This window comes from Podarcis tiliguerta (assembly GCF_965153285.1).
Source record: "Podarcis tiliguerta genome assembly, chromosome: 7".
In the NCBI taxonomy this organism is placed as follows: Eukaryota; Metazoa; Chordata; class Lepidosauria; order Squamata; family Lacertidae; genus Podarcis; species Podarcis tiliguerta.
Genome location: NC_139540.1, coordinates 47634974 through 47650739, shown reverse-complemented (window position 1 = coordinate 47650739; position 15766 = coordinate 47634974). Strand labels below are relative to the sequence as shown.

The window sequence follows — 15766 nt, the reverse complement described above, 5'->3', positions numbered from 1 at the left end:
AGCCGCACACGGAAACGCCGTTTACCTTCCCGCTAGTAAGCGGTCCCTATTTATCTACTTGCACCCGGGAGTGCTTTTGAACTGCTAGGTTGGCAGGCGCTGGGACCGAACGACGGGAGCGCACCCCGCCGCGGGGATTCGAACCGCCGACCTTTCGATCAGCAAGCCCTAGGCGCTGAGGCTTTTACCCACAGCGCCACCCGCGTCCCTATTCAGCCAGGTACCTCCCAGGAATTAAGCAAGCCCACCTAATATATGTGGCTGTACCTGCTAAAAATTGAGTTCATTCAAGAACAGCAGTCTTTGAGTACTGGTTCAATAATGCCAATGGACTATATCAGTGTTTCCCAGCTGGGGGCCACAGGTAAAAAATGCATAAATGGGGGGCACAGTACAAGGCTAGGGAGCCATAGAGGGAAGTGAGAAGTGATGGGGGGGGGAATCCTGATTGGATGGCTATCTGCTTGGCCAATCACAAGAAGATAAGGGGGCAGCCTACAAGGGCCTAGCGCTCCTTTTTGCCATGTGCGTTTTCTTGGAGCAGTTCTGGTTTGTTTCCGGTGGGAAGAGGGTGATCACTGAGGCTCCCGTTTTGACCAGTAGAGCCTGCAATCCAGAACCCCCAAGTCAGGTAAGTGTGGTGGTGGAGTGGCAATGGGTAGGGCTGGGAGAGCCGGAGCTGCTTGTTGCTGCCGCCAGTGCTGGGCCTGGTGGCAGCCTGGGTCTGACTCTGCAAGGCGCAAGGTGCAATCCACCCCTGCAACCCACCCTAGCCAAGCGGGGTCGTCTGGTGCTGCTGATTTGCAGCTAGTAAATAACTAAGTGTCTACTCAGAAGAAAGCAGCACTGAGTTCAGTGGGCCTTACTCCCAGGCAAGGGTGTGTGGGGCTATAGTGTTTTATCTAGGCAGCCAGGGCTCCTCCACATGACAATATCTTTTTGCCCCAGGTCAGTGAGGACCAATTGCTTTTTAAAATTCTCCCATATATACAGAACACCCTGTGTGCCTTTTGGACTGTATCTGTAGTTCCCCCTTGTGTCCAATAACTGGGGTCAAATAAGTGTTGTTTACTTTTTAAAATACATTGAAGAAGGTTCTCCTTTGCAAGGTTCTGGACTCTGCTTCCTTGGAGGTTTCTAAGCAGAGGTTGGATGGTCAACTGTCATGGATGCTTTAGCGGAGTTTCCTACATTGCAGGGGGTTTCACTAGAAAGATGACCCTTGGGGTCCCTTCCAGCTCCATGATTCTATGTTTATCTGCTTCAACAATATTTCATTATGTTCCTATCATTTTATGTAATGGTATTTTTTATAAATCATAAAAACTATAAATAAAACATGTTCTTACAAACAAAACATTTAAATAGCTACCTTTCTACCGGTAGGATGGGGAGAGCATGGGCATAGCCAGGATTTTTGTTTGGGGGGACAGGCTTTTGTTAGGGGGGCAGAACATCAGATTTGTATTTATTTGCATTGATTTTTACTTATGGGGGCAGCTACCCCCTGCCCCATGCCTATGGGGGGGGGGCACAGGGAGGAAACAAGATCGAAAGGGGGCCACGGTTGGAAAAAGTTTGGGAAACTCTGGTCTATATGATTCCACCAAATTTGCTTTCCTTGTTTCAGAAGATATGTCACCATTGCTGTGGACAAATAACTTGAATATTTTCTTGTAATTGTAGTACATGGGTTTTTAGGTTTTCATACACAGGTCCTGCAGGAAAATCACTTCTGTGTCATTAAATTTCTTTCCTTTTCTGTTCTATACTTACTGTTTCAAAGCATAACTTGTAAAGCATATTATCACATTATAACTCTAAGTGCCGTCAGTGTTTGGTGCACTGTGTCAATGTCTGACTCTTTCAGCTGTGTGTGAAGCAAGTGTATTCTATCAGGTGACTAAACTTTGGTCATTTTATTCTCTTCCATGCCCTCCTTCAAGTCTTCAGGATCCTGAAACTTGAAGTACAGTATATATCTCTTTCTGCCTTTTTCATGTCTTTTATTTTCTCTTTCTTCTTAAAGCTCAAATTCGGTGCTCTGTCTGTCTTTCCTGTCACTGACTCCACTTGTGCTGAAATAAATTCTACCTTTTCTCCCCAGGGTTGCATCACTGCTTTCCAACCCTCTATCAATGCACTCTTCATACATCGTGTATGCTTATCTAATATTTGCTGTAGCTCGGCTTCAAATCTATCGCCTTCATGAGCTGTCACTTTCCTTCCTTCTGCCATGTCAGTTTCACTTACATGCAGATTTGCTGAGCATCCTGAAGCCTCACCGAGAGGTATCGCTTTGAAGCATTTTAAACCATATTTTTCTTTAGCAGTCAGAACCTTGAGACATCTTTCAAAGCTTCCTTCTATTTTTAGCTGTGTTTTATCACTTTTTATGCTTCATATTGGGTAATTTGAGCTACTAGAATAAGAAACTATCAAATTAAGCAGCTACCTTGGTCCAGCAAGCCCTAGACTTTCTATTCTAATAACTTTCATGAGCTAAAATGTATTCACTGGTGGTCTGCTGATGCATTTAAAATAAGTATTTCCAAACAAATTTTAGCTTCTTGGGTCCTGAGATTCTTAATTTGCCCCAGTGGGTATCACCCATGGCTCTGCCTCATCTGGACAAGACTGTGAAGATTTGAAGCACCTTTGGGTACTATTTCTCATTTAATTAATGGCCCATTATGCTGCTTACAAGAATTACAGCTGAATGCAAGCGCCACATACGGAAACCCAGCACATCAAAAGTGGAAAAGTGATAAGATATAGGTAACTAAAATGGCTCCACCAAAACAGAGGAAGATGAACGGTCACTACATGATTGGACAGCTGGGCCAACCAGACCCAGGGATTTGGGGAGGGAGATACTAAAGGAAAGAAACTGACATTCTGAAGGGGTCACAGTTGGAAAGGTTTAGTTACTGCTATCAAAAGAAACTGATTCCTTGCTGCCATCTACAAGAAGGGGAGACAGTGATTAAACTGCAGTTGCAGTTACAGTATTTGCCAAGTTTTCTATATAGTCCATGAACCAGGACTGAAATTCTTACCATACATGACGCAGCGGGGAAACTAGGCTTTATTTTACCCAGTTTGCCCCCCCCCTGCACAAGCATTTGCATACACATACACACAGCCTGGGAGCCTCAATGGCGCCCCTCTGGAGGCTTCACCTGGTGCAAAAAACCTGGCCAGCCTCCCCAAACAGCTATGCCACCCAAGAGATGGAATATAGGTGGTAGTGCTGCAGCAATCATGTAGTTTTGTGTGCAACAATGACTTATATAAATTTAACCCAGGGCCCCTTAGTGTTTATACCCAATGTACGCACATATGAAAAAGAAATTGTGTGTTTATGTACCCAAACTAAGCTTCCAGCAACCTCAAACCATACACCCTTACCCCAAGGAAGAGCATCCTGTATGAGATACTATGGCATCACATCTGGTCCAATGCTTCATTTGGGTGCCACACTTGGCTAGTAATATTCAATGTACATGGAAATGAACAAGGAACTGGGAGTGTGCACCCCAAAATAAGCTTTGGGCCACCTGAAATCATACACCCATATACCATATACTCGATGGTCTGCCAACACCCAAAGCCATGCTTTACCTACAAGTGTACAATTGCACCAAGTCATCTCAACTGCCCAGACATGCTTGCTTGGCAAATAGGCTCACATGCACAAACATGTTCAAACTCCAACAGTGTTGAAACTGGATATTAAGTCCAGAGAATGGTGAACATATAGCTGAGGAAGAATTGGATGGTTATTCTAATGATTAATTTTCAGATGAGCACATCAGATCAGATGGTGCAGGACAAGAAAAGTGAAACAAAATAAAGCCTGAAATGTAGGCTTCTGAAATTGCTATAATTGCTGTTAATATGTGCTGGTAAGAGATACTGATTGGGATGCTAAGAACAAGTATATTAAAGCATTCATAGATAATTTTATTGGTGTCTAATTCATGTTTGATGAGCAGGACAATGTTGAACAGCATACACCCATATTTTGAAGAGATCAAGAGTTCAGGCAGTAACTGGGAATTCCTTAGTTCTTATTACACTTAGTAAGGATTAAAGGCATGTTTTATCCTGTCTATAGATAAGTGTTTATTTTAAAAATGTAGTCAACACTGCACACCTGGTCACCTTTTGACAAAAAATCACAATTACCAGGGTGGCCTGGCTATTCCAGCAATTGAATCCCATCATTTTCCTCATATAAAAAGTCCAATATTTTGGGGAAGTGAGTATGCTGCACAAGCGCTCCAAATTAATTTAAAGTAGGTGATCTGAATTTGCTAGCATGTGATTGTTAATTATGTTGCTTTGAACGCATACTTGACTTTCTTCAGTAATGTTCTATTCTGAATTGTTTTATTTGATGTTTTAATATAGGTTGTAAACCGCTGCAATATTTTTTAATTAAGAATATAAAGCAGTATAAAAATGAGATTAATAATAAAGTATTTTTTAGGATTTCTCATACGGAAATTATGACAAAAATGAAGGGTGCTATTGTTAAAATTGTGATTACACACAAAGCAGTATGATTGCTGTAAGTCTGCTACCCATTTTCCAACTTTTGATTTACAGACTTTTCCAAAAACCATGTTCAGAATCATTTAGCACATATGGTAAGAATTCACCGTCTGTGGCAGTATGGCTCTAGCACCTTGCCTATGCTATTGCAATCATTCTTGCCACTTTGGACTTAGTGCTCCAATGCTATTCTGGTGCTTGGAGAAAAACAACAGCATGGGTGCTTTAATATACTCCTCCTGCTGCCCTGTGTAAGACAGGCATGACCAACTTCTGAATCCTTGCAGGCCACTCTTTCCCAGACACTGCTCTGGGGCTCAGAACTAGACAACCCATGATGACTACATGATGATACAAAATTTTGCATCACTTAGCAACAAGGGCTTTCATACAGATACAGGCACAAATATTATCTTAGTACAAGATCATCTTATCAGGCCAGGGTAGGGGGAAGAGAATGACTAAACAATGAATGCATTCCTTAAAATATCTAAAGAGGCACATTAAGAATATAAGAAGAGCCTGCTGGATCAGGCCAATGGCCCTTCTAGTCTAACATCCTGTTCTTACAGTGCCTAACCAGATATCTCTAGGAAGTCTGCAAGCAGAATCCAAGTACAAGAACACTATTCTCCTCTGGTTACCAGAAACTGGTAATGAATACCCATTGCATCTAGTCTGGTTTACAGAAATTGGGAAAGAATTGCCTTTCACAGTATCTACCGTATTTTTCGCCCTATAGGACGTACTTTCCCCCCTCCAAAAATGAAAGGGAAATGTCTGTGCATCCTATGAGACGAATACAGGCTTTCGCTGAAGCCTGGAGAGCGAGAGGGGTCGGTGCGCACCGACCCCTCTCGCTCTCCAGGCTTCAGGAAGCTCTGTGCAACCCTCGGGAGCCCGGCGCCAAGCCGCGCCGGGCTCCCAAAGGTTGCGCAGAGCTGCCTGCGCTCCCGGGCTCCGCGCAGCTCTGCGCAACCCTTGGGAGCCCGGCGGGAAGCCGCACCGGGCTCCCAAAGGTTGCGCAGAGCTGCCTGCATTCCGAAGCCTCAGGCGCGCTGAAGAGCGGGCCCGGGCTTCGCGCAGCTCTCCGCAAGCCTGGGGAGACCGGCGCGGCTCCCTAGGCTTGCGGATAGCAGGCTGTTCTGGGAGCTGGGGTTGGGGGAAGCTCGGGCTTCCCCCGCACCAGCCCCGTGCCTGGGGGGGGGGATAATTTTTTTTCTTTATTCCCCCCCCCCAAAAAAAACCCCTTGGTGCGTCCTATAGAGCGGTGCGTCCTATGGGGCGAAAAATACGGTAGTTTATTATATTATACACATCTTTAAGTTTCCTAGGTGGGGAATCATGGTTTTTTTCCAGCACTGAAGGTACCTTGCACATGAACTCAATGTGTTTGATCTAGCCCTCACCACAACCTCAAAGTAGGGGAATATGAGACAGAACCATGCTGTAGCAAACTGATTGCAAATTTATAATGGATTTAAGATCACTCAGTTCAATTTTCTTCTTTAAATCCACATAAAATGGCAAGATACTAAGCACTATTGAAAATCCCTTTGTAAGAGGTTTACATAGAGGGGTCTAAATGATATGCCTGATTAACTATGAAACACATTTTGATCAATGTTAAAATATGTATAAAAACTGCAGATGGCAGCCACCATTTTAGCAGAGATATAGTCCCTTTACTCTCAAAAAGCTTTTCTTATAAACTGGTGCATTTAGCAATATATAGGCACACTATCTAAAAGAAACAAATTATACTATTCCCTTGAAAATGAACTTTTGCATGTAAGTTTATGTGTATTAATTGATTAACACATCTGATGATTAGCTAAGATTTCTTAAACAAGGTGAAAGCTCTAATTTAAATAATTTAGGATGCAGCAGTTCGTAGCTCCATCTCTAATACTAGTTATACTTTTAAATTTTAATATACTAAAGAGTACAATGTGAAAAGTTAAGAATTTTATCTCTCACCTTTCTCCACTTAGTTTCTAAGGCAACTTACAAATAAAATTAAACATTACAAACAGAATAAAACAATTAACAGATTTTAAAAATTACATCTAAAATTAAATTGAAAACCAACAGCAACAGAAGACTGAAATTAAATACTGCTAAAAGTTTAGTAATAGAAACATTTTCAACTGGTGTCCAGAAGATTATAGAATAGACACTAGATCTATGTCTAATCAGGGCTCCATAACAAACATAAGAGGAGCTTGCTGGGTCAGGTCCATGGCCCATCTCTAGTCCGGCATCATGTTCTCACAGTGGTCAATCAGATGCCAGTGGGAAACCTGAAAGCAGGTACCAAGCACAAGAGAACCCTCCCCTTCTGGGCAGTGGTGTGCAGTCAGTGGACTAGGGGGTCTAGGCTAATCCCCTAAATGTTCTCCTGGTGCTTCCTTCCCAAAGCCCAGGAAGCTTCTGCCTGGCTTAGGGGAGGAGGAACAATGCTCCAATGGGTCCAAGAGCCCTCCCACAATTTTGGGCTTTGGGAAGGAGGCAGGAGGGCTCCAGCATCCTGTCCGTCCCAAAGTGCAAGAGACTTCTGCCCAGCTTAGAGAGAGAAGTGCAATGCTCACATGTGAAATGTTTGGATGTCTTGATGTCATGTGCACTTTATCAACCTTGCAAACTGGCACCTCTAGCCCCAACTGTTCCCCTATGAAAAAATTTACCATACTCCACTGTCCCTGGGATTGCCAGCAACTGATGAACAGAGAAGCAGCCTAACTTCAAAGAACATCCAGAGCAGGACATCAGATGATCATATCCATGCATGAGCAGATTTATACAACAGAGAGCAACTTTTATTCCTTCAGATACCCTTGCATATGTTGGTAAGGGCTTTATGGGTCAAAAATAATATAATGATTTGCATCCAGAAACATGAAACAAATTTGAAAGTGAAGGTTTATCAATATTGTTATGATGTTCCACATGACAAGTCCTGATATTCAGTCCCCATATTCTGTACCAATTCTCTTTTCTGTACATTTTTCACTCATAGCACACTGAATTAACTAACACGGACTAATGGGCAACCATGGCAAGCTTCTGGTTGTCCATTAAAGGCCACAAATAGTGTAATCAAACAAAGTGGTTATCAATCATACCACAGACTGCATTTGAGCAACAATTGCATTTCCAAGCTTCATTCTTCTCTGTGTGTGATTGGCACATAAGTACCTGCTCACTCTCATTTTTAAGTCATTATATTCATTACTATTCTGCTGCTTGCTGTCCACACTAGTTGACAGAGCTTGATGAAGTAGTGCTTCTTTGCTCCTTCCCCTAATCATTCCTCCCAAGCTCTCCTGTTACAGTACCTTTTCCTATGCATAAGAGCAAACATTACTTGCTTTACTTGTCATGTTTCACATTGGAGAAAAAGGAGGCATGGGAAACAACCAATAAAACAATACAAAAATGTTAAAAACAACTCTAATACCCTCATAATAATTTCAAAGTTGCCAGAAACAATCTGTCAACCACCAAATGCCTGAGTAAACAGAAATGGCCTTAAATCCCACCTAAACATTAATAATAAGGGGAAAGATACACCTAATCAGGAAGAACAGTCTGTAAATGGGAGCCCACTAACCGAAAGGCCCTGTCATAGATCAAGACCAGTCAGGGAGCATCCAGCAGCTATGCTATCAACAAATCCTCCCCTTCCAACTTTATGGCCCGAGACAGTTGATGTCCTTATGGTCAACTGAGTCAGAAAACAGTAATGTGAATTTTGAGTTGCAATCTTACACATACTTCCTTGGAGTAGTCCCTATTAAACAAAGTGCTCCTTTTTTAAAAGTTAACATGCTTAAAGATTGAACTGTACAACATACAGCAGCTAACTGGTCAGCTAATAGCCTGAGAGTTCATATTAGTATGAAACACTGATGAGGAAAGGTGCAGATTTTTTAAAATTGTAAGTCAGCATTCAGATTTTCTTTATATTCATTCTTGCCTTCCTAAATGGGAACTATTCAGTTGGGAGCCATCCAGAGTGGCTAGCGAAACCCAGCCAGATGGGTGGGGTATAAATAATAAATTATATTATTATTAACCATTATTTGATTGACATTTTTATTTTACCCTAAACATGGTCGCAAAATTATATCGTTGTGCTTATGCTTCTTGGGTTTAAAACAAATGCTTTAAAATTTGTTCATGCATTTTAGATTATAAAATGTTTTTAAAACATGATTTTAAATTATTTGGAAATAAAAAAAGCTTGATTTTATTATAACACTTGTTTCTATATACTATTAATTTAGGATTTTAGTTATATTTAATAATATTTTTGGCAGATGCATATCAATACTGCCACACTGAAAAATGCCAGAATGTTTTACAACAGATTGTTCATGCAGCAAATATGGGTGGTAACATAAGTGTTGTCTTTCTGAATACTAAACAAGGGAAAACAGTTTAGTGCAAAATTACCTGATTTTGGTCGCTGTTTATTAAACACTTGCAAAAGCTTAGTTACATAGTTCCCACCACCAATCCCAAAATCAGGCCAAATACTTCATACATCTGATTCTCAGTAAGTTTTTCATTCCAGTGCATTAAATTGTTTTGCGCCACTTCTTCCCTCACCCCACCAAAGTTAGGGCAATCTTTATAGCGTTATAAAGCTTACTCTGGAACTGAGTACCAAATTTTTATACTACCTTCATAATCTGCATCTGTCACCGTTATCCAGACTGTAAAAGCATTCACACTGTAGTGCCTTTACATTTTAACCTGTGCTGGAACAGTTTTAATTGCTGCTCTTTATTTACTATTGGGTTTTTTTAATTGAAATATTTTCCATTCATTGTCTCTGTTTTTAAGTCTTAGCAACATGTTAATTTAAACCAAAATAGAAAGTACATATAATTTTAAAAATTTGTCTCATTTTAGAGGATGAAATGGTATTTTGCTTATTTAATAACTGCCTTTGCTCATTATACATGTAGAGCTGAAGTACAGTATATTATGAACAAAGAAATGGGACTTATACTGTACTGACACAGTGACTGTCATTCTGTATGCTACTTGTGGATAATTCTCTACCTCCAGAAGCTGAATTCTAGTGCCTATGTCAACTTGTCAGACCCTGGCAAGTTGACATAATTTTTGACTTAGAAAAAGATATGCTTCTTTACTTATATTTGAATGCAACCTTCAACCTGACAGATTACCATCAGGTCACCCTGATGAATGTCATTAGAATTTGGGGGGCATGGTATCATTAGTACACTGATAACACTTGCCTCTCTTTCTCCATACAATCTGAATCAGGAGAGGCCATTTGTTTTAGTGCCTGGACACAGTAGTGGGATAAAGAAAAATGAGCTGAACATGAATCCTAGTAAGATGAAAGCACCATGGATGAGTTGTTCCTGTGTCTAAGAATTTGGTAAATTGTCTGTGCTAGATGGAGTTCTGCTCCTCCTGAAGGAGCGGGAATGCAGTCTGTGGATGCTACCGGATCCAGTTTTGTAAACAAAGGATCAGGTAGCCTTAGTGGCAAGAAATGCCTTTTACCACTTGATTGATTGGTTTCTATGCCGCTTAATATATTAAAAATATCTCTAAACAGTGTACAAACAAAAGGAAGCAAATACTACAGAAATACAGATAACTTTAACAAAATATTACAGAAATACAGTTACATATAAAAAGTTACATCAATACAAATATATTCATTTTCCTTCTGGCACACCCTCCCTCCCAGCCTCTGGGTTCTCACCCAGGGTCCAACAAACTCTCAGCTCACCTACAAAAGTCTCACAGTGAGACAAGATCCTGGAATCAGTGGACATCACTCTAGACATCACCTCTAGACTTGCATTTTAAGGGCAGGCCCAAGGTGGATTGTACTTCCTCAAGCTGCCCACAGCTGTGTCCCATTCAACTGCACTCTCCACACCCAGGTGCAGCAGGTTTGCTGAGTTTCCCAAATAGGAAAAGGGCCCTCCTCCACTCGCAGCTCTTTCTTCACCCACTGTCCTCTCCTACTCCAGCTGCTTGTGGCTAGTAACATCCATTTCTGAGCAGGGAGAGCTTGACCATGGTAGTTCAGGCACTAGTGACTTCAAGACTGGATTACTGTACTGTAACACACTCTACATAAAGTTCCCCTTGTACATGATTTGGAAACTGCAATTAGTGTTCAGAATGCTGCAGCAAGGTTGTTGATGGGAATGAGGCCTTGACAACTTACAACAGCTCTAGTCTGAAGTCTGCTGATTTGTCAACTGGTCAAGTTCAAAGTGTTACTATTAGTAATTAAAGCTGTTAACAGCTTGAGACCAGTTTACTTGTGAAAGCGCCTTACCCCATATACAGTGGTACCTCAGGTTACATATGCTTCAGGTTACATACGCTTCAGGTTACAGACTCCGCTAACCCAGAAATAGTGTTTCAGATTAAGAACTTTGCTTCAGGATGAGAACAGAAATTGTGCTCCGGCGGCGTGGCAGCAGCGGGAGGCCCCATTAGCTAAAGTGGTGCTTCAGGTTAAGAACAGTTTCAGGTTAAGAACGGACCTCCGGAACAAATTAAGTACTTAATCTGAGATACCACTGTATAGCCACTCAACCACTTTGATCTGTGGAACTGACAGTTACATAATACTCATTCTACACTTGTAAGAAATCAATATTTTAGGGTGGCGGAATATACATTCTGGAACTCCCTGTTTATTTGTACTTCTTTTTGGCGCCTGCTTAGTTTAGGCAAACCTATCCAGGCATATAGAAAGCTGATATGTGTTTTAATAGTTTTGTTCAATTATTTTTCTTCTGCCTGGCCTTTGGCTTGGAATCAATTTGATTCCCTTCCCCTCTTTCTTTTTTCCTTTCTCCTCCTGTGATGGAACTCCTATTTAGGGACTTCCCTGGCTTTTTTCTGGCCCATGTAGGACCAGTCTGGATAGTTAGCCTTGGTGAAGACTTCACGTTTTCATCCCCCAAAAAACGTTTTTGATTTTTGTTTCCATTGAAATGAGGCTGCATTTTAATGTTTTAATGCTGTATTTTAATCTTGTTTTTTAAGTTGTATTTCAATCAATTTGTTTTTATATCGGTTGTTAGCCACCCTGAGCCTGGTCTTGGCTGGAGAGGGCAGGGTATAAATTATTATTATTATTATTATTATTATTTTAATGTTTCTAAATAACCGTTTTAAAACTGTCATTTGTTGATAGTTTTGTTTATTTCTGTAAACCACTTAAAGGTTTAGCAATATAAAAAGGCTGTGAAATAAAACAAATAAAATTAACTCCATTTTTTAAAAGAGTCATATATTCAGGTTAAAGAAAATTATAGGAAGCACAGTGGGTGGGTGATTTCAGTGCCTGGGAGAATGGTCATTTGCCTGCCCTGGATGGAGTAACTCTGTCTGGAAAAATGGGTGCACAGTCTGGGAGTTCTCCTAGATCCATCTTTGTCACTCAGGGCTCAGGCAGCACTGGCTGTTATGAGTGCCTTTCACCAGCTGCAGCTGGTACACCAACTATGGCCATTATTGGACAAGGATAGCCTGGCTGTAGTGATTCATGCATTGGCAAGCTTAAGACTAGACTACTGCAACGTGTTCAATGTGGGGCTAGACTTGCGCCTGGTATGGAAGCTTTTATTTGTGAGGCAATAAAAGAAAATTTGATAAAGATGTTTTACAGAAGGTATCTAACACCAACCAAAATATGTTAAATGTATACATAATTTATTTTTATGTACACCACTTAGAAATATTAATGATTAAGCAATATATAAATAACTTAAATAAATAAATAAATTTAGGAGTATCATTTTTAACATCAAGTTTTTTGTCCATCCTGGAAAAGTGAACAATCTTGCTTTATATCCTTGTAGGCATAAAGAGAGAACCACACAGGGATCTAAATATTTTCTTTACACAGTGCACATGAATTGCTTGATCAGAAGTTCCAGATTATACCCCTAGAATGTCAGAGATCTGATTATCACAGCAGCGAGTTTCAGGCATGGAGAAAATATCTAAATTTCCAAAGGGGGGATTTTATTTAAATGAAAGATTGAATAAGACTTTTTCTTGATGATTTATATCACACTGGGGATGAGGTAATCACTAGGAAGCTGGTGTAGCTATACAGAATTCCAAGATAATGGAATTTCTAGATCCAGACATAGAAGTTCATTCCAAAAACTGGTCCAGTCTTTTGACTGATCCAGAAAATCATTAGGCACCAAAACAGTGGAACTGGAAAAAGTGGGCGTGCAATCATTTCCATCTCTCTCTCTCACACACACACACACAAACACACGCCTTTAACTGAAAATAAAATTACACAAATAATATTTAAATGTTACAACTATTCAAGATAATGTTTTTTTTTAATGGCCAAGTTATTTTTTAAAAATACAAAAAAAGTTTGTGTCACAGTATAATTCTCCTCAGACTTATTTTTTTATTTGCTTACTTTAAGAATTTATAAACCACTTCCAACAAATGTTTCTTAAGCACTCTACAATAAAGGTATAAAAAAGAACATATAGTACACACAGCAATGTAAAAACAGATCTTAAAAACATCAAATTGCACAAATTCAGTATACATTATAAAATGGCTGAGTCACACTTAGGGGGAATGCCCTATTAAATATAGACATTTTCAGTAGCTGGCTAAAAGCAAGAAAATGAAACACTTGTCTAATTTTAATTGGAAGCTAATTCTAGAACTTAAATTTCTACTTTTCACATGCTAGCCTCTAAAGGTTTCTTCAATCATCCAGAATATGAAATTCTCAAAAGGTTCAAAGAAAAAAGTCAATAAGTGAACAAGGCTTCAGATGAGCAACAGATACAGTGCATCCATAAACAAAGGACATTAAATGACTGGACATATTACATGTGTAGGTCTTTGTTTTTAGGAAGAACCGCAGAGTATTAATGCCACATTATATGGTGTCAGGGAGCCATAATTTTGAACTATTTTCAACTTTGGTCAGTCATTCAGGGGAAGGCTTATTTGAACAGGTTCAAATAAGAGCAAGAGCGCAGCACATCACAGGACAGGCAAACATGTTAGAAAGGTTAAGAAAGCTGGGTCAGATAGAAACAAGGTGTCTTGAGAAGGAATTTGAATATTTTCTATAGCTAGATTCAATAAGGCCAGTAAAACACGCGGGGAAATTTAAGTAAATTCTAACTATGGACGCAACTAACATTTATAATGTTTTCAATGATGAGTTCAGAATGGTGACCAGAAGGTGAAGAAAGTAATGGTCTGTATATTTTTAAATAGACTTTGAGCCAAGACTTTATATCTGGGCAGCTCTGCCTCCTTTATGATCACCAGAGGTTAACATAATTGGTGGTTCTAAGTGACATAGATCTACATACAAGGAACCCCCCTTCTCTGTCCCCCAGAGAAGTGAGTGTATTTTGCTTCATGCTCAGGAACTACCTGTTTGCATTTGACTACAGAAAAAATATTGTCCAAGCTTGGAAAGCTAGGAAACATGGGAGGCTACCGAGGGTAGCTCTCCCCTTGTAGCATTTATCCTGGTTCACTTGCATGAGGCCTATGCTTTTTTAAAAAATACTAAATTGCCGTTTAAATTATGAAACATTTGCTGCACACACCTACACCTATTTTCTGCATGTGGCATCCAGTAATAATTGTATGTGTGGTATAAAGTAGCATGTGGACAGGAAGAAGCTGGACCAGACACTCATCCCTAGTACTGTACCTAGTAGGGTAAGAGATTGTCCAAGGCCACACAGCACCCAAGTCAAACTCTTCAAGCTCTCAATACAATATACACTTACTAATACTACTGTGGCTTTTATGCTCTTCACTTTCAAACACTGAAGCAGGAATAGCAGTGTCAAAAGTTAACAAAGACACAGCACTAAAAATCTTCAGCACAGGAGGCTGTATCCTAAACTTAAAGCATAAAGTTCAATGATCCCAGCGAATTACACACGTGTTGCACTAGCCTAACCTTTTTTAAAAAAAGATCTGTCATCTGCTCTACGAATTTTAAACATGAGCCACCAGAATGATACTGGCAATAGCATTTCCTTTACGCTCCAGAAGCACCATTTTTTTTGAAAAAGAAATTACTTACTGCACGTTCGTTGTTGCTTTCTCTCCCCCTAGCAGCCTGTCGAAACACACGCAAAGGGTGGCGCGCGCTAACACACACACACACACACACACACACACACAAGCTCACCACTGCCTCTTCCCTTTAGAAAGGGCTGACAATGCTGCAGACCAAAAGAACTCAGTCCTATCAGCATTATTATTATTACTGAACGCGATTATCCTGCCCTCACTCACAAAAATATAAGCCTCAGCGCGGGGCGGGGAATACGAGAGAAACCACGTATCAGAGAAACAGCCCCACAAGGAGGGAGAAGCAGTGACAGCAGCGGCAGCCATGGCTCCAGCTGCAGCAACAACAGTGACAGGCTGGGATCGAGGGAGCCAAAGGGCTGCCGGGTGGAAAGAGCCCCTTCTTCGGGCTGACAGTCCTCGTGCACAGTATTAGAAGCGGGTGGAGGGGGGGGGGAGCGGCGAGGGAGGAAGGAAGGCACGACGACGCACCGAAGGAAGGTGTGTCAGGAGATCTCCTCAGAAAGGGCTCGTGCGTGTTCCATGTAGGCAAAGAGGTTGCAGTACCTCCATTACGAGGAAAGGCAGCGCAAGAAAGGGGGAGTGTTCTCGCTCTCTCTCTCTGCTTTTTAAATGTACACCCAAAGCAAGCAGGGCAGGAACAGGCAGCAGCAAAAAGAAGCCCACCGCGGCTCCCTCCCGCCTCACAGGGGAGGTTCAGGGGGTGCTACAGACTAGGGTGGGCTGCCTGGCGCTCGTGCGCGCGCACACCCACCCACCCACACCCACTGAAAGGGGCACATATATATTCTATACACTCACCTCCGCCACAGAATAGGCTGCATAAAGAGAGCCCCATTTGCAGAAAGGAGGGAGTTTTGACAGACACGCACGTACATATGACACCAGGAAAGGAAGAGGGGGGATTTCAGAGCGGCGCCAAGCCGTTTCTAGAGCAGTTGTTTTCTTCCTTGCCACCCTCACCTGTAAAGGGGGTGACCTACAAGGTGGGGGTGTCCTACAAAGGGGGTGTCACTCGCGTAACTGCCGTTGCTCCTTCCCTCCCCGCCTCCCCCCCTCCCCGCGGAGTCTGCGGTGG

At 41.4% G+C, this 15766-nt stretch overlaps 1 protein-coding gene across 7 annotated transcripts in view; it reads right to left on the bottom strand.

Annotated features, from left to right (window-relative positions):
• The window catches only part of ANKRD12 (ankyrin repeat domain 12), a 53883-nt gene that overhangs the window by 33749 nt on the left and 4368 nt on the right, over positions 1-15766 (bottom strand). Inside the window, exon 1 of one of the 7 annotated variants that reach the window (XM_083449990.1) lies at positions 15490-15759. The exons of the other annotated variants lie outside the window; for them this stretch is intronic. The gene's annotated coding sequence lies outside the window, so the exon portion shown is untranslated. Of the gene's footprint in view, positions 1-15489; positions 15760-15766 lie in introns of those variants that run through there. 7 annotated transcript variants of the gene reach the window in all.